This window comes from Monodon monoceros, unplaced genomic scaffold (assembly GCF_005190385.1).
Source record: "Monodon monoceros isolate NGI ecotype Baffin Bay Population unplaced genomic scaffold, NGI_Narwhal_1 Super_Scaffold_19, whole genome shotgun sequence".
Lineage (NCBI taxonomy): Eukaryota > Metazoa > Chordata > Mammalia > Artiodactyla > Monodontidae > Monodon > Monodon monoceros.
The window spans coordinates 32,528,926-32,547,511 of record NW_021703775.1 but is presented as its reverse complement, the minus strand read 5'-3'; the positions used below and the strand labels follow the sequence as shown (position 1 = coordinate 32,547,511).

The following is an 18,586-nucleotide window of genomic DNA, read 5'->3' as shown; positions in this document are numbered from 1 at the left end:
CTGTATAACTATATATGTAAAAATATAAATTTTTCTTCTCATTTTGATGGGGTCATTATAGTTAATACTAAAATAAAATTTGGAAAGTATATCGAAGTACAAGGGATGAAATAAATAAAAATATTTTTATTCAATAAAAATATTAGAATCAGGTGAATGGTTAGATAGATGGTGGTTATTTCACCACTTGTTCTGAAGGCAATTTTGCAGTTTTGTCTTAAAACCAGGTATGATTGTGTATTCTTAAATATGTTGGAGAGCAGAGTCATTGCTATGATTTGCAGGCAGAATCTCTTATACTAGATATGTTTATACAGACAGTATGTCTTAGTGCTTTCTGGATCCCAGGGGTACAGAGAGCATTCCAGGACCGCAAAATTCACTTTTTCACAGCCAGACCCCTAACTACTGCCATGCATATCTCGGTTTTATTAGTTGAATTCTAATATCAAGATGATGTGAAATTTTAGTTACTGAGCCAGATCTTGCAGGTAAGAAATGCTGGCTTCCAATATTTAAGATTTAATTTCAAAATTTTCAAGTCATGCATGTGCAAGAGAATTTCTATAAAATGTAATTACCTGAAATTGTAAGTGAACTCCGCATGAGATATTTGAGTGGAAAAGGAGATCGTTTATAAAAATTTTAAGTTAAAATGACTAGACAATTTGGAGTGAAGTAAATTACAGATGATCAAAACGGAAGTTTATTATTTGGCAACTTTAAAGTGAATACTTTTAGTCAATACAGCTCTGAAACAGACGTCTTCTTGTATGCATATTAAAAGGCATAAATTTTTGGCTACTATTACATATCCATTAAAATAAACATAATATATGACATCTCTAATTTGGAAAGGAATTGCAGGTTTTTAGCCAAAAAAGAATCTCATTTGAAGTTTACTTTTCTGGGCTGTACATATGTCAGAAAGATGCGATCATTGAAACTCCAAAGAATGTTTGTTTCTTTTAATAGCATAGCAGAAAATTAATGGCATGGGGGAGGGTGAAGTGACAATTTAACTTGATGCTTGATAGCTGTTTACTTATCACTTTGTGCCCATATTTCAGTGTCCTGTAAAAGAAAGGGGGAAATAAAGAAGCCACAGCATTCATACGGCTTTTAGGGCACTTAAGACACATGGAGGAAAGTGCCTAGAAGGCTATTGAAATATTTGCAAAACAAATCATTTACATTTACCTTTTGTGTCTGTAAAACCCAGAGTGCCTACAAAGACAGAACCAACTTTAGCTGTAAGAAATATTTCAGCATCAAAATGGTTAATAGTATTATAGCTTCAAAAGAGCCTATTGGCTCACCCTCAAGGATGCCCTGCAGTTGTTGTTAAAGTCATCAGATGAAGCTAGCCTTCTCAGCTAGCTTTTAGATTTGTCTGCTAACAGTAAAAATACTATAATAAATCGGTAACATATGTTGCCAGGCAAGGAAAAGTGATATAAATAAAGAGACTAGGAGACCCAAACCAAGTACAATGTGAAAAGAATTTAACTTTCAACCTATTCGTTGGCTAATTAACATTTGAAAAGCAATTTGAAAGTGTAACTGTTATTTGCTTATATTCTTCCTCATTTTTTTTTTTTTTCTCTCTTCAGATTGCATTCTTACCCAAATACTCCTTCGTGATTGCCTGTTTTGCGGCTTTGGGGTAAGTCCCAGTTTTCCACAACCTTAAGAAAAAAAAAATGCATAACATAAAAGATGCCAAAAAGACTTATGTGTCCTGATGCATGGGTTTTGTGAAATATACATGGGTTTGTTGTTTGGGGGGGGGGCGGCTAATGAAATAAAGAGAAGGGGTTTGTTTCTGCAAGGATCCAAGAGTGTGTGAAAGTGTGCATTGCAAACGAGTCTCCCATCAGGAAAGCCACCTCTGGAATGGAAATGACAAAGCTTGGAACACACACAATCAATTATTTTCACTAGCATTTAAAATATAGAAAACAAAATCTGCTTTGGGAATTGACTGAATATTTTATTTAGCTTTTTTATTGAGACATCCTTTGAAAAATGGCATAATATAAATAGTTTTACAAAGCAACAATATAATCAATCTCTAAACTAGAATATAAATCAAGGATTTCATTAACTGCTGGTAGCCAGTTTGAATTGTAGTCGTGTCCATAATGCCTATCTATCTATGTATGTCCGAGTTATATTAAAAACCTTTAAATGGCTTTGTAATATCAGCTACATCTAGCTATTATAATAATTAATGGTACTGTTTTATAAATCAATACATGTATTCTTGATAAATTCATATCCAGTTAATGGTGTAATTTAAATAAAAAATTAATATAATAAAGGACATACAAAAACGGGCAGGAAATCTTTAAAGGTTAAGAGACAAATTTGTCTAAATTCATTTTTAACCTGTTTTGAAAAAGTTTGTTTAAAATCAGTGGAGATTTACCTTGTTTTTGTGAAACTAATCTTGTCATGTCTATTGGTATCTAGTATTGAATTTGTAAGATGTTTTCTTTTCTAACTGCTAAGTTTTAATTACATACTTATGATACTGTGGGATGTTTTACTACAATTGTACTCGTTTTTTTCAATAATTGAGTATTCTTTAGAAAAATAGAATAAAACAAACTAAAATCCTCAAACCATTCGTTTATTTTCAATACATGAATGAAATGTAAATGCTTTATGTTTTTTTGATATCACTAAATGAACTGTGCTGAAAATCTCCAAAGCCATATACAAATTTTATTAGGGGGGGAAAAGGACTGATTAGTTCAATGAATTTACATGTGTAAGAGCCAGAGTTTTTACTACTTTCACTGAATGAACATCCTAGGAATTTTAGAAAGAAAAGAAAAATGCATTGACGAGTCCACAATGTATTTTAATGCTGCACATGGGTGGAGAAACATTCTACAAAGAGTGTATTATTGTTCTAATTTTAAAAATACACACCAAAGGCATATTAAGGAATAATGAGATTTAGAAAAAGAACTGAGTGTTGTAAGTGATCAAATACAATCTTAAATCTTTCCAAATAAAATTTCATTTCGTTTATAGAGGAAGCATTTTACACAAAATATCTTTCAGAATTATGCAGACCAGTCTGCCCTGCCATTCTCGGTGACATGGTGCAGAATGTTACTTTAATCCACTGAGCTTTTTCTGACATTTTTCTTAACATTGCTGAGCCTTATTTAGAGCAGCAAAGGAGATGTGTGCAGTTTCATTTGACACTGATGGGTGTTTCAAAATGTTACAGGAGAGAGAGAGAGAAAGAGAGGAGAAAAGATTTGCTGCTAGTCATTTCATCAATAGAGCTACAGGAGTAATTACTATTTGTTAAAAGTTTCTATTTCAAATGAAGCTAAATTTTAAAGAAGCCTCATCCGTTTAGAAGAGCTGATGCTTGGAAGAGGAGGGGAGAGAATGCACATTAGTGATTACATGTTAAAGTGTGCTCAAGTACTGGAATCATTTAAAATGTATTGTGTTTTTAGATGAAACCTACAGCAAAACCACTCCTAAGAGGCTTAATTTAGGTTTTATAGGAAGAACATAAAAAAGACCAAGTTACAGCCACACACTGAAATATGGGGTACATTTAAAATATCTTCATTTAAAAACGTATGTTTATTTTCCCTCCTGGGATCACTAACGTGTGTCTCGACAGAGAAAGCGAGGACATGCTACATTCTTAAAAATTATCTGTTAAAGGGATCGCATTCTAAGACAGGTTTGAGCATTTTTATGACTACAGATAACCTCTTAATTATGTCGCTGCCTTCCACTTGTTAATCAGGGGGCATTCAACACTCGTTAACCAGCGAGTGGTTGCCTTTAGAAGACTACACTATTTTTAAGAATTAGAAACACTTTATTCCCATCATCATATTATCGCATGTATGATTTTAGCACTGCTAGAAACTTACCTGCTTGAAATACCAAACACCAAAGACAAGGTCTAGATGCCTGTAACGATGTTGTTAATTACTTCAACTTGTGCAGCTCATGAAAAGCTTTAAGAGATAGATAATTTTACTTTTCTTGTCCCCCCACCCCCGCGTCTCCCCTACCTCTCACACAATTCCTATTTGAATCAATTTTAGGTGTCTTCTGCCGCCACCAGCGTGTGAGATACTCAGAGACACTTTCAGAGAGCAAGGTATAAGTGGAGTAAATAAAATCATTTCACTATTGCTTTATCAACCCTCCTAGGTAGTTTTCCTGCCAGCCAACCTGCACTGTTAAAACCCATAAAATTATGCAATAGTGACTTCTTTGGAGGTTCTTTAATCAGATAATGGCCAGTGTTAGGAGGGAAGGGCCCAGGGCGATGTTGCTGGCACTTAACACTGGGCTTGGTCATTACGCGTCTGGTAGAGACCAATAAACAGCTGATTACTACCCTATAAGGAGCCAATATTTTTACATTTATCCTAGTTTTTTTTTTTTTCTTTTCTTTGCAACTTCTCATAATGGCAAGGATTTGTCAAGAAGACCTACGAGCAGTAACCTCACAGGCCCCTTAAAAATAAGAATCTTCCTAGCGTGAAATGATGCCTTTGGTGAAATGGTGAGAATGATTTTGGCTTTTACAAGAGCAGAGGTTTGATTACTTTAAAGCCCATTTCTTTCAGATGGGGAGACCCCCGGACACCATCCCTCACTCTCCTGTCCCCTTCTCTCTTCTATGACAGGTTCACAGGCTGCAACCAAGGGGTTTTAAAATGCAAATATTTATATTTGAACTCTGGCAATAACAGAGTCATTTTGCTTCCTCTGTTAGCCTGTGAAAATTGATGCTGCGTACCTGGAACTACGTTTCATTTCTCTCTTTACACATGAAGATATTATATAAATAAAAGATAATTTATGGAAAGGAAACAGCCATTTGAAATAATAATCCTAAATTTGACTGGGTAATCTTTTAAGCCTTTAAGAGTCAGAGATGCAGATTTCCACACTTTTAAAGAAAACTTGATTGCAACCGGGAAATGCGTGCTTTTGAACACCTACTGAATTTGAATGCCGGCGTGGGTCAAAAAAGAAAAAAAGAGGGATAGAAGGAAGGCAGGAGAGAAAAAGGTGTGAATTTTACACATGCTTTAAACTAAGGTATTCAACCACATGTTTAGACTTCTTGTTACAATTTTATTGACTCTCTTTATACCTGAATATAATTTTTTCATAACCTATGTAAATTGCAAAACAGTGAGTCTTATAAAATGCCTCTCTAGCCTGGGATCCTCATCTTAGTATGAACAGCACGATACCCAGAAGAAATGGACCCTAATTTCAGAACCTCATACAAAGCCAGGCAATTCTTGAGCCAAACAAACAAAGGGGGTGTAAGCGATTTCATTTATTTTGATAATCCTCCTCCTGCACGGGAGCATTTTGCTGTCTTCGTCAAAGTGAATGACAACAATTTGGCCAACTCTCTCTGAGCTGCACTCAACAGTGACAGGCAAATTATCAGAGGCCCTGCACTTCTTATTATCAGAGGAGAAGCCATCAGGGGGACGCATGGAGGATACCTCTCCCTTGTCACTATTTGTCAGTGGGACAAGGGCCACTGCTATGGGTAGCTGACAGGTAATTTCAACAATAACAATTACTCCTATTACTGGTGTCATAAACAATTCGCCCAAGGCGTGACAATAGCAAAGCTTTATAATTCCATGCCATATAAATAAACGCCAGCAGGTAACAAGTAATTTAGCTCCAATCAAGCTTTCACCCTGGCATTAATATTGTTATCGCAAGAAAATGGAAAATTGAAAAAATTCAATATGTTAATGAATTAAGAGAAGTTCAAGGGCTAGACGAGAGGGGTTGAAAAAGGGAAAACAAAATTATTATGGTATCATATTTGGTGCCATGCTGAGGGCCAAACAGCAGTACAATTACTTTAAGATTAAGAAGGGGATCAAAAGTACTGTTTGCCTTAGACTTCAGAAAAACCTGGGAAAAACATGACACGGTCTGGGAAAATCCTCCTGTCTCTAATTTCTGAAGAACATAAGTAGAAATATAAGAATGTGTATATAATGTAGCATCTCGCTAGCTTTTTTTTCCACCTGAAATCTTTCATCGGAAACAGAGGCATGAGTACCAGAGGAACATTTCCATCTGTTTAAGGAAATCGCATCAGCACCTGCTTCCTTTACATTAAGTCTCATACTGTACTGAAACTATTTTAATAGGCCTATTTTTATCTGTGCTGAAGGTAAAGCTGAGAACCCCTCTTTGCTCTCCAACTGTCCACAGTTTGGAAGTGGGCTCGAGGATACAGTCCAATCTTCCTCCGTAAAACTTCCTGATCAAATGAATTTACAATTTCACTATCTGTCCGGCAAGACAATGTGCCATCATAGTGACAGCAATAAAAGAATTTGAAAATCTCTAATTAGGGGAGCTGCGGAGCAATTAACGCATGTCAAATTTTACTTCATTAAGTGCCACTCTAATTTTCCCTCTAAAAATTAATGGATTTTTTTTCCTTTTGGTATGTGTGTGTGTGTCCCCTTAAGGCAATGTTGATTCAAATCTGCTCAAGATGCAGTGTTGCACAGCTAAGCATCTTCTTGATTACAATCCGCCACACTTCTAACTGCGCTCATTCTCACTGCCACGGATACTTTGTCAACAGTCAAATTACACCACGCTGATAACAATGCATAATGGTCTTCCTCCTCCGAGGCCGCTGGCAGGAGATGGGGTTCATAAAAATGTGATGTTTTCTTCTCAACTGTTTCTTAAGGAAGTTTGTATGACCAGGTCACTAATCAGGCGTTAATTTTTTGAAATTAATTCGTTAATTTCAAGAAAAGGAGTGAAATGATGGCGTACCAAAATACCTCATTGAAAAAAAGAATCAGGAGACGAATAAGGAATTGAAAATATCTAGAGCCAAAGTTTTGCTTAAACACTTTGTTCAGAGACATTTTCAAGAGCACTATTCTTGGTTAAATACCAGGGATTTTTTTTTTTTTCCTTTACTTATGGGCTGTAAACATTGGAAGCCTCTCTCGAACAGACAGTATTTAGATTATGAGAGAAGTTTGTTTAACTGACATATTTGCCAGAATCCTCAAAACATCACAGGACATGGAAGACAGATGACTTTTTTTTAGGTCAAGACTGTATATTCCAGATAAATGTTGATTCATTTTAACTATTTTTTATCCTAGTTGCTTGTTGCAGATCTGTGTGTCTGAGTCATCAGCCCATGAGAGGAATATTTCTCACTGAAAAACGAAAGAGACACAGCGATTAGATGATCTTACATTCAGTCTTTTTAGAGATCATTCACATTTTATATGTCTAAAACATGATCAGATCCAGAACAAAAAGGGGGAAATTAAACAAAATGCTCAATGTATCTCTTTGCAGATTCTTCAGGGAGTAGAGAACATTCACATGGATGACATCCCAGTTTTCTCATCATGTAAGTATATTTTCGGTTATATGTTTTCTTTAAACATATTTATTCAGTAAAAAATTAAATTCATGGAATATACACTTTTTTTTTTAATTTCACAGGTTGAGTCCAGCTTTTCATTCACTGACAACTAACTCAAAAATCTAAAATTTGATATTTTGAGGTTTGTATTTCCTAATATCAAAAATTCCTTCCTTCTCGTAAGGCATGTTCTTAAGTGGTCTATTTCAAACAAAAGAAAATGACATTCCCCTTTCAGCTAGCAAATGTTAGATTCTCTCAAAGTCGATTGGGGGCTCACTTGGAAGTTTTGCCATTAGAGACACACAAATTGAATTATTTTCATCTCTCCCAAATATCATTCTTCGAACTTTATAAATATAGCAATACTAGGTTTAGCATTTCGTGTGGCTTGTTTACAAATAAGGGTATCTCGATAAAAAAAACCAAGCTCTGTGTACGTTGAAAAGACAAAAACCTGGAACAATCTCATATTAAAACATTACCAAAGGATTGTAAAGGGAAATTTAAAGGGAGAAAACTTGATTATATAATGCAATCCAGCAGTAATCAATTTTACCTTCAATATCTTGCTTTTGTTTTCCAAATGCTAAATAAACAATACATAATGCATCCCTCATCAGCCAAACCATGGAGGCTCTGTGCTCAAATAACAGGAAACATATTCAATTTTCCTAACAGAAGACAGTTCATTAAGCTGTGCCACATCAAATAAAACTTTAATTTCTCCGGCATCAGAGTCGCAATGAAAGCAATTGAAGAAGATGAGCCATATGGTACTTCTATCAGCAAACACATATTGCTCATTCCCCCAAAGTTTTCTAATTCTGCTCCCCAGACCTGCGTAATATAGATAATGTGCTCCGAGAGCAGCAACCATGAGCTATCTAGTGTACACTTCTAATACTGTATTTAATGGGAAATAATGAATCATAAAAGCCTAGAGAAGACGTCTTTTGCTAACCTAAATCTCAGCTGTAATTTCATTGTTCTGTGCCTAAGATGCTGTTTGCCCTTTCCAAACAACAGCAGTTGAGCATAATTATGCTGCTTCAAACCTGGGCTGGCAAAAGCATCCCTAATAGAACCAAGTTTCTATTAACTCCTGAATTTCTGAATTTGATGATGCACTGATGCAGACATGGAGATAACCAAGCATGTGTCATTTTAAAACCCAAAGAAGCGTTTTCTCCTTCTGCTCTTTGGTCAGACTGCTCAATGCTTTTATATTCACTCCCTCCTCCCCACCCCCTCTCACCCCTACCCATGCAACAGGAGTGGCATGATTAAAAATGAGGAGATTTTCTTGTTATTAGCAAATTTGACATTTGTCTGATGAAATGCACATAAAATGTGAAAGCTACACAGTGCTCAGAAGAAATGTCTCCGCTCCAATCCAGGCTACCAAGATGAAATAATTTAGGTAAAGCAAATGTAAAGATCCTCGTACATCTTTACTCAGAATGCTAGGATTGGATTATAAATGAAAGAACCAAATATTGCTGAGCTTTTAGAGCGATGGTATTTTGACACATGGGAAGCGTCTAGTGTTTCATCTCTCACCTTAACTGCCTTGATTATTAACCTAAACATCATACATATGCTCAAATGCAGCAATTTCTCTGTCCTGGGTCCAGCCTGTCTTCTGGCAAGAGATTGGGGTTGGGGCTTAATTCCTTTTTAGAGAAAAAAAAAAAATTTTTTTCCCCCCAGATAGGTTAATGATTTTAGCTTTTCCATTTTTAAAGCTCATCAAATCAATATTTTCCCAACACAATGCTCATTTAAAACACCATCAAATAACACTGCGGATACATATTGAAAACGTATTTTAATGGTTTTGTTTGTTTTGGCAGCAAACTAACCAAGGACGATTAAATTAAAAAGAGACTTTTAAAAGTTAGAGATTGCCTTTTTAACGCTTATTAAAATCAGCATGTTACATGCCTGTCTTTGAATTAGCTCTACACACTTGATTGCCATCATTAAAACTAGTTGTTTGGGTGCTGGTCTGTGATGGCTCAAACCCTTCCTCAAAGCCGATTCTTACTAGTTATTAACTTGACGTCTCTTTTCATTGAAATTAAAAAGAAAAAAATCATTCTGGCCCGTGGAAGAAACAGTCACCAAAACGTGAAATAGCTCAGCGAGACAGCAGTATGAAACTATGAAAAGACCAACAGGTAAAAAGAACTACAGTCACATCTAAAACATATTCAGGAAAAAAAAAATCACAACGACAACACAGAAGCAGTCCATTGATTATATTTCATGAATGCCTTAAAACAAATGTTTAAACAGTTTTCTGAAACAGTGCAGAAAACCCCTGCATGCTCCACTGGCTTGCAATGACAATGGCCTATTGCAATGTAAAACACGCTGGAGAATAAAAAGGTGCTTTTTGTTACCATTTTATCAAAGCTGTTCATCTTGGAGCTGCAGGCAGCATTTTGCTGGAATTGCAGATATTTCTCTGTCCAGGCTCTTTTGTTTGTGCATCTCATTTGCATATATTTATCTCCAGCTGAGGGTGCTTTCTGCTCATTAAGGCCTCCCTTCCCATTATTTCATAAGCCAGCTGCTAAGAGGGATTTCACCTGTGGTGACTGAGAAAAGAGGGGTGAAAAACTAAATTCTTCATAAAAAGGAAATCTTCTGAGTCTCTTCCCCTATAAATGGGCACCATTTGTGTTAAACAGCCTCTTGTCATGATAGATGCCTCCGGAGGTCAGGGGTTAAAGTTGATTGGAAGGTCAGCAGTAAAACAACAGACAAACCAGACGCCAAACTGGTTCCTTAGCTGTCGGTGGGAGCTGTGGTGCAAACAGGTCTTGAACCTTTTTCAACCTCTAATAAAACAGGGGATGAATCTGAAGTGGATCAACCAGGCCCCTGAGGCAGCAGCACAGAAAAACACAAATAATATCAATATCAGGCAGCCACAGGAAACAATGGGGCATTTCTCCGTGCTACGTGCATGCTGCTATTGTTTCAAGGGCTGGGGAATTAATTCCACTTATTTATTTAAGGCGTGTCAACTCACTGCCTAAACCTGTTTCAGTGTCAAGATGAATAAAACTTTTATGGCTCATAAAATAGAGCCATTCATCTCAATGCTCTTTGTGGTACGTGTTTTTTTTTTTTTTTTTTTTCTGGCACACTGAGCTAGGCCTCTGCTCCTAGATGGTTACATCTGAACTGTTGCTATGATCCACACCATATTAGAGAACAAAATGATTTCACCGGCAAATGGATCTCAAAAGAAATGACACAGGAAGGTATTTTAGCTGCGATATAATAGTCCCCAAATGCCTCTGAAATCCTCATCGTGCACTTGTATCTGTTTTGAGCATGCGTTATTGACAAAGCAGAAGTTTTGTTATTTTAGAGGAAAGTTACAAAATGCTAACAAGAAAAAGTTAGTTTTCTGGAATATCATGCATTTCATTTGACTTTAGAAATGCAACCTGGTTAGGGTACCTGTTTCCCATTCAGCACCTTTAGCCCAAGTTTTCACTGCTGTGTACTCAGTTTGCCCTGATGGAATAATTCAAATGCCTTCTTTAGCTCCACAGCTTTGAATTTTATGTTTAATTTTGAACAGAAAATGCCAAATATAAATGGAAAAGAAAATGCATTTCAGCGCATTTTTGCATTATACAGTTTTCAAAGTTCAGTTGTAGAATCAATTTTACTTTTGATTTCCTACTGATGACTTTAATAATAATATAATACTAATAAACAAGTTAACATTTATGAAGTGCCACACACAGTGCTGAGCACACACATGTTCTCACGCAGTTTTTAGTGATAATTCAATCCAAGTCACAGAAACCCATTTAGAATAATAATGATACTCTTCAGTACCCAGACCATATCTTAGAAAACAAAAAAAATTCCAATCAAACAGTATCATTCTAGCAGATGCTTTAACAGGGAACATCATGGGAACCAGATTGCTTTATATTAAGATGAGCGAAAAGAAACAACTCCATGGCATTTCACAAATTCTCCAATCACGGGTCAGATCTCATACATCACAGCTCTTTGCTCTGTTGCAATGTAAATTGATTTGTGGGTGATTCACTTACTCTGTTGTCCCAGTTGCTTTGCTTTTGAGATCTCCAGTGAATATTGTAGCCTTTACTTATGATGCCGGATTATTTCTAATTTAGTCAGTCGGCAGGTCAGTTTTTCCACATGAATTCAAGTTTCTCCAGCAAGTAGATTATTTGAGGATAGCCCAAACAGAAGTTGTGCTTTCACATTTTGCTCATGGGTGAAGATGTGGCCCTGGGGAAAGAGGGGTTCGGTTTTTGGGTGCCAAGCACTGCTTAAGGTTCAGCTGCTCTTTCTTTCCCATTTGAACTGGTGCGTGTACCAGAGCTCTGCATAGGGGTGGTCCCTTTACCAAGCAGCCCTGTTTGAAAGTGGAATTGCTTTCAAGTGGCCACCAGACCCTGAGAAAAATATTTCAACTCAAAATTGATTAGGTTTTGGTAATCTATGGCAATGTGTTCTTATTTAAGCATGGAACAGGAGATTTTTCTTCTATGACCCATTACTGTTTAAAAAACGCAAGAAGTCTTGCTACACACAAGACGTTCAACTTGTGGTTGGAGAAATTTTCCAACTTATGAAATGTTGTTTACATCCTCCTCTTTGTACACCGTCTGCCTTCCCAGAGCTCCCTCTGTATCCGAGTTACCAACTTTCTTTCGGACCTTTCACATTAAATTTAACCCCACTCCCATGTGGCAACCTAGACCCTCCAAGTGACTAGAGCAAAAATACACAGTTTACTCCCCCCCAAGTCTGCACTCTCGTCCCTCGTTTTTCTTTTGCTCTAATCTAATCACTAATTCTTAAGCTTGGCCAAATAGTTAAAAATGTTAAGTGCTAGCAAGGCCTTCTACCTCCCCCTCATATCTGTCTCTGTTTATGGAATGGGCTCAGTTTCCTCCTCTTCTCCTTCGGCCTGGGGTCTTCGGGTCAGAACACTGTAAATACACACAGCTCTGGCTCGACCCATAAATCTGAGCAAAGGGCAGGCTTATATATTCAGATAAGCACGGGTTGGGGCGGGAACATGGAAGGAGAGCAAACCAGCAGAATCTGACGCCCTGCAGCAATGTTCAGAAAAGAGAAGTGAAAAGGCCAGGAATCTTTAGTGGGGAGGGAAAAAGATTTTTATCTCGAAACATCTCTCCTTATTTCTAAAGGATGAGGTTGGCACTGCTTCCTCTTCTTCTTTTTTTTTTTTTTTCAATTTTTTACTTTTTCCACATTGCTTATACTCACATCCTTACTGAACATATTATCTTAGAGGCAATCAAATTAAACAATAAATTTCATTTATTTCCAATGTCCTTTTTCCTTTTTAAGTGTATTGGCTTGTGTTTTGAACTTTGTATATGTGGGGGGGGGGTGTGTGTGTAATGTGAATTAGAGTCCTTTTCCCAGAAATTCTCTTCTTCTGGAATTTTTCAAACCTAAGGTCTTTGCCTAAATAACCATGCTGTTAGTCACCACATTGAATCCCAAAATAAAACACGGCTGAAGGAGCTGGGAATGACAAAGTGATACATAAATGCTTACATAGCCTTCGGTCTTTAAAGCTTCTACTTGATTTCCAAGTTCAAGTCTTTTCTGTTGGGTTTTCAGATCTCAAGATTTTCTGTGACTCCTGAAATACCACCCTTCTTGGGAGATGTGCCCCTTGTGGACATAGATATTGTCGCAATGGAAAATCTTGAGCCAGGTGACCATGGCTGAAAGCGTACTTTCTACCATTCATCTGCCCTGACTCTGCTTTAGAGGCCATGAGCCACCCCATGAATTTGCCTCAGTCACTTAAGAATCTAGGAAATGTGGCACTTGCTTTGTTTTCAATCCATGTTTTATATTTTATCATATACATATATACAATTTTTAATCTCATTTCTCTAGGTTATTCTTTTGGCAAATAGAGAACTCATATTCCTCAAAAGGACCTTCTTTTCTTGGGTTGAGATATTAGTGACAATTCCATGTAGGTAAGAGAATTTTATGGGAAAAACTGCCAAGAGAGTAACGGCGCTGGCTGCCCAGACCGTTTTCTATGTTCTAGCCTCACCTTAGACAAATAGAAATGATAATAATAATGATCACCATTTACTGAGCACTTACTTTTGGAAAGCAATGTGCCAGGTGCTTTATATGCATATTAATTTAAATCCTTATAACAATGTGACAAATGAAGTATTATAGTCTCCAGTAATGAATGAAAAACTCTGGTTGGAAAAGTGAAGAAACGTCTCCCAGAACGTACATTTAAGCTTAGCCTTTGAACGTGAGTCTGGCTCTAGAGCTCTATCTTCTGAACTGCCTCTCAGGGCCTCAGGTTCTGCGTCTTCAGGATGTGGGTCTTGGGTGGAACGGAGTCTATTTAGCAGGGTATTCCACGTCTGGGTTGACTTTCTCTGCCCACACCTCTCCTGAAGCTTAGTCCTGGCATTTTCAACAGCCCTCTGGTGTCATGGCCTGGCTCTCACAGACCTCCTGCACTCATGTCTGAAATGGAATTCATCGATTCCTCACCCAACCTGCTTCTTCTCTGTGATCCACGTAGTGTTCTCTGGGAGCACCGTCCACTCTGCCCTGTAGTTCAAGCTCAAGGCTCTGCCAGCTAGCTCTCTCCCTTCTCACCTGCCATGATCATCAGCCGACCTGGTAGAGCAGAGACACGTGAAGGAGACATTACTGTCCCACTACCTGGGTTTGAATTTGGCTCCCCTATTTACCAGCTGTGCAGCATTGGACAAGGTGTTATATTCCTCTGTGCCTTGATTTTCTCATCTGTAAAATGGGGTCCGAAATACTACTTGTTTCATAAGGTTCAGTCTCCAGGTATTGTTTGACTGAATTGTTAAAATAACCTTCAGACTCGCTTCACCAGAGTTATCATTATAAAATAATAGCCATGATACCCTCCTGCTTAAAAAATCTTTACTTCCCTGTTGCCTCCAGGCCTAACTATGGAGTCAGGCAAAGGCCTTCATAATCTCCTGCCACTGGCCTTTCCAGGATCATTTTCCACCATGTCCCCATAAGCAATTTGCACCCTGGCAGCAAAAAATTATACACGTGGTACGCTTTTGTGCCTCCACACTTTTGACCGTGCTGTGCCCTCTACCAGAAATGCCCTTCCTTTCCGTTTCTGCCTAGTGATGGGCACTTATCTTGTATGGCTCAGTTCAAAAGTCACCTATTTTTTAGGGCAGCGTAAATTGAGTCAGTCACTTGCAGAGTGTATTCCTCTGTTTTAGAACCTAACACGTTGAATGGTAATTATATGCACTGTCATTATAGGCACTGTAACCAGTAGGCTGGGGACTCCTGTGGGCAGAGACTGTGTGTTTTCCAACTTGATATGTTTTGTTCTAGAGCCTCATATATAGTGGGAGCCCCCAAATTTTGATTAATATATAAAATGTTATTCCTCACTCTAAAAAATGACTTAAAGTAAATAAATGTGTATCAAATGCCTGTAATGTGTTAACTAGTTGAATTAAATCTGGTTAGCTTGAGATGAGAAACACAGTGAACTTGTAACAAAATTAAATTAAAAACTCAAGAGCATTTAGGAGTTCGGGATTAACAGATTCACACTATGATATATAAAATAGATAAACCACAAGGACCTACTGTATAGCACAGGGAACTATATTCAATATCTTATAATAACCTATAAGCGGAAAGAATCTGAAAAAGTTTATATATATATATATACATATACATATATATATAAATAAAACTGAATCACTTTGCTGTAAATCTGAAACTAATACAGTATTGTAAATCAACTATACTTCAATTAAAAAAAACCCTCAAACACAACTGTATTGTTCTTACTGTCTCCAAGATGAAGCCATCATGTTTTTTCCTAGTAAACGTTAAATGTTACATTTTTTTGACACCTTAGGAAAATCTGATAATGGAAATTCTTTAGAATATCAGTGAAGTCTCTATATTTTATATATTTCATTAGAAAAAGAGCCAGTGTTTTCCTTATGTGCCTTTACTCTAAGCATAATACTTCATGGGAGGCAGTATATGAGTGGTTACGACCATAGGCTTGGAAGCTAGAATGCCTGAGTTTAAGTCCTGACACTGCCACCTACAAGCTGTGTAATTGTTGGGAAGTTTTCTCAAAGCCTGTTCTCTTACCTGTAAAATGGGCATCCTAGTAACATCTACCACAGAGGGTGTTTTGAGCATCCAATGAGTTAGTGCATCTAAACACTTAGATGAATGCCTGACTTACAGTAAATGCTCAATAAATATGCCCTGTTATCCAGTTGGTGTTTACAGGAGAGTCGCCTGGAATCCTAGTAGAAAGGTGAGGTCTATTTCATCGTCAGGGCACAGTGCAGAGAGGCGGGAGAACCTGGAGAGATGATGAATTGGCCCATTCACTTGTGCAAGGACTAGGTATCCATTCAGACATCATTTCAACACATAAGCAATTTAGTGTTTCATTTTGTCATTGACACATGGAGCTAAATCTAGGAACAAACCCAGATTTTAAGTTAGCAGTTAGGACAGTTGGCTCTAGAATCATTCTGCCTGGGTTCAAATCCTAGCTCTATGACATACTGGTTGTGTGAACTTGGGAAAATGTTTTTATTTCTATAAGTTTAAGCTTTCTCATCTGGAAAATGAGGAAAAAAAGACTAATTTTAACCTTCTACCTGTTGTGAGAATTAAATGAAAACAAAACAACTTGACATGCTTATCGCAGTGCCTGTTGCATAGTGAGTGCTTCATTTCTGTTAACCACCGTTTTCTTATTGAAAGTATCATTGTAATGTTTTTACTATACGATGTGCTTTTTTCTTTTTTTTTTTTTTGCGGTACGCGGGCCTCTCACTGTTGTGGCCTCTCCCGTTGCGAAGCACAGGCTCCGGACGCGCAGGCTCAGCAGCCATGGCTCACGGGCCCAGCCGCTCCGCGGCATGTGGGATCTTCCCGGACCGGGGCACGAACCCGTGTCCACTGCATCGGCAGGCGGACTCTCAACCACTGCGCCACCAGGGAAGCCCCTACGATGTGCTTTTTAAATTTACTTTATTGTGAAATATATCATACCCGTGTCTTGCTTTTTTCATTCAATGGTTGCAACTGGACTGATGTGGGTAGTTCTTAGTCCATCAGTTTCACTGCTGTATAGCATTTTATTATACCAACAGCCCACAATTAATTGTGTTATTTTATTCTATTTTTGGGCATCTGGACTGTTATTGATTGGTTTCTATTACAAACACTGCTGCATAGAACATTCTTATGTGTGCCCTGGTGCACATGTGAAAGACTGAAAGACGTTCTTTAGGAAGTTAAACCTAGAGTTGAGATTGTGGGACTGGTGAATATTCAAACTTACTAGGTAGTGGTAAACTGTCTTCTCAGTAGCAGCTCATGAAGGATTTTTTGACAGGAGATCATTACAAACGTATTTTGGGTCCTCATAAAGATTACTGTATGTTGTAGTCAGTCTCTAAGATTTTATGGTTTCAAAATAAAATCCAAATGAGCCTCTTCTTTTGGTATTCACACCTTCGTGTGGTGCTCTCCCACACCGTACCAAGGTTGGTCTTTGTGACCAATAGAATATGGTAAAAGTGATGGTACATGTTACAAAAAACTGTAGCTTCTGTTTGTGGCATCCTTTCTCTTTCTGTCTCTTTTGAATCTTTCACTCTGGGGAAAACAGCTGCCGTATTGTGCAGCTCTATGGAGAAGCCCATAAGGTAAGGAACAGAGACCTCCAGCCAACAGCCAGTTAGGAACTATAGTCTACCAACAACCATATGAGTAAGCTTAGAAGTGGATTTTCCAGCCGCTCAGGGCTTGCGATGACTGAAGGTTGATAGCTTGACTAGAATCTCATAGGAGACCCTGAATCAGAATTGCCCAGCTAGGCTGCACCTGGGTATTTGATGCACAGAAATTGTGTGAGATTGTAAATATTTGTTGTCTTAGGCTAAGTTCTGGGGTACTTTATTATTCAGAAAAGATAACTATACATATTGCATTAAAAGGCAAAAACTTCCAAGTTCCATTAAAGAATTTTTGAAATAAAGCAGGATATTAAAACAAATTTGAAAACAGATAATGAAAAGGTTGATGCACTAACAAATGTAGATGTTTTTAAGTTGGTTGGTCATGTAAAAAAGCACCGTGAGGGTGGGAAAGCAAGGATGATTTATGATTTATAACCTGCAGAAACATGTTTACATGTCTTCAAATTTTTAATTTGATCTGTATTATTAATTATTAGAGTCTTTTAGATGTGTGTATAATGCAAAATATTCATTATAACATAATGGCAAAATAATAGGCATCATCTAAACATACATAAATAAGAGAATTGTTAAGTAAGTAGTATATCCATTCAATAGAGTATTAGAAAGCCGTGAAAAGAAATATATATAAAGTAATAACATACTCCCAACGTAAGTTAAGTGAAAAGGGCAGAATATACCCTACAATCAGTATAAAACCAACTCTACAGGGATTTAAAGGTGAAAGTGGGCATCTCTCAGTTGGATTGTGGGGTTTTGTTTTCTTCAATAAACTTTTTCTGGGCTCTGTAAGTTCTTTCTAACAAACTTGTGTTATTACTTTTATTATTAGGAAAACGCATTTACCACCTGAGGCAATTATTCTTGGTTTACTTTTAGCATTACAAAGGAACGAGGACCACAGACTTCTACCTTCAAATTGGAAATAGCAATCTTATCAAACAGATACCGACAGCAGAGCATCTGTAAAGTTTCTGGATGCTGCTTCACGTTGGCTGGCTTCCTTCTAAATCATCTTGGTCTTTGGACATAATCAAGGTCTTTTATCTTGTTATAATTGATGATCTTGTTGATTTCACTTGTATAAACAAATATAATCTATGTGTTGTTTTGTTGACATCAGAGCTTCTGAAAGAGAATCTGAGGATAAATTCATGGAATAGTCTAAACTTTCATGTGACTACAGTTTGTATTCTTCAGCATCTGTTCATGAAATTGAGAGGAGGAAGAATGAGGTAGTTGAGATTTCATGGAGAGGCAATGTGGTGGTGAGGGCTGCCTAAGACCTTTC

General features: G+C 37.4%; 1 long non-coding RNA gene across 1 annotated transcript; it reads left to right on the top strand.

The window, feature by feature from the left end:
* Nucleotides 1–1,445: 1,445 nt before the first annotated feature.
* LOC114900866 lies at nt 1,446–18,255 on the top strand. The gene is made up of 4 exons (XR_003794959.1): nt 1,446–1,666; nt 7,384–7,438; nt 7,534–7,595; nt 18,175–18,255. It is a non-coding gene; the product is annotated as an uncharacterized LOC114900866 (long non-coding RNA).
* The last annotated feature ends 331 nt before the right edge of the window (nt 18,256–18,586 follow it).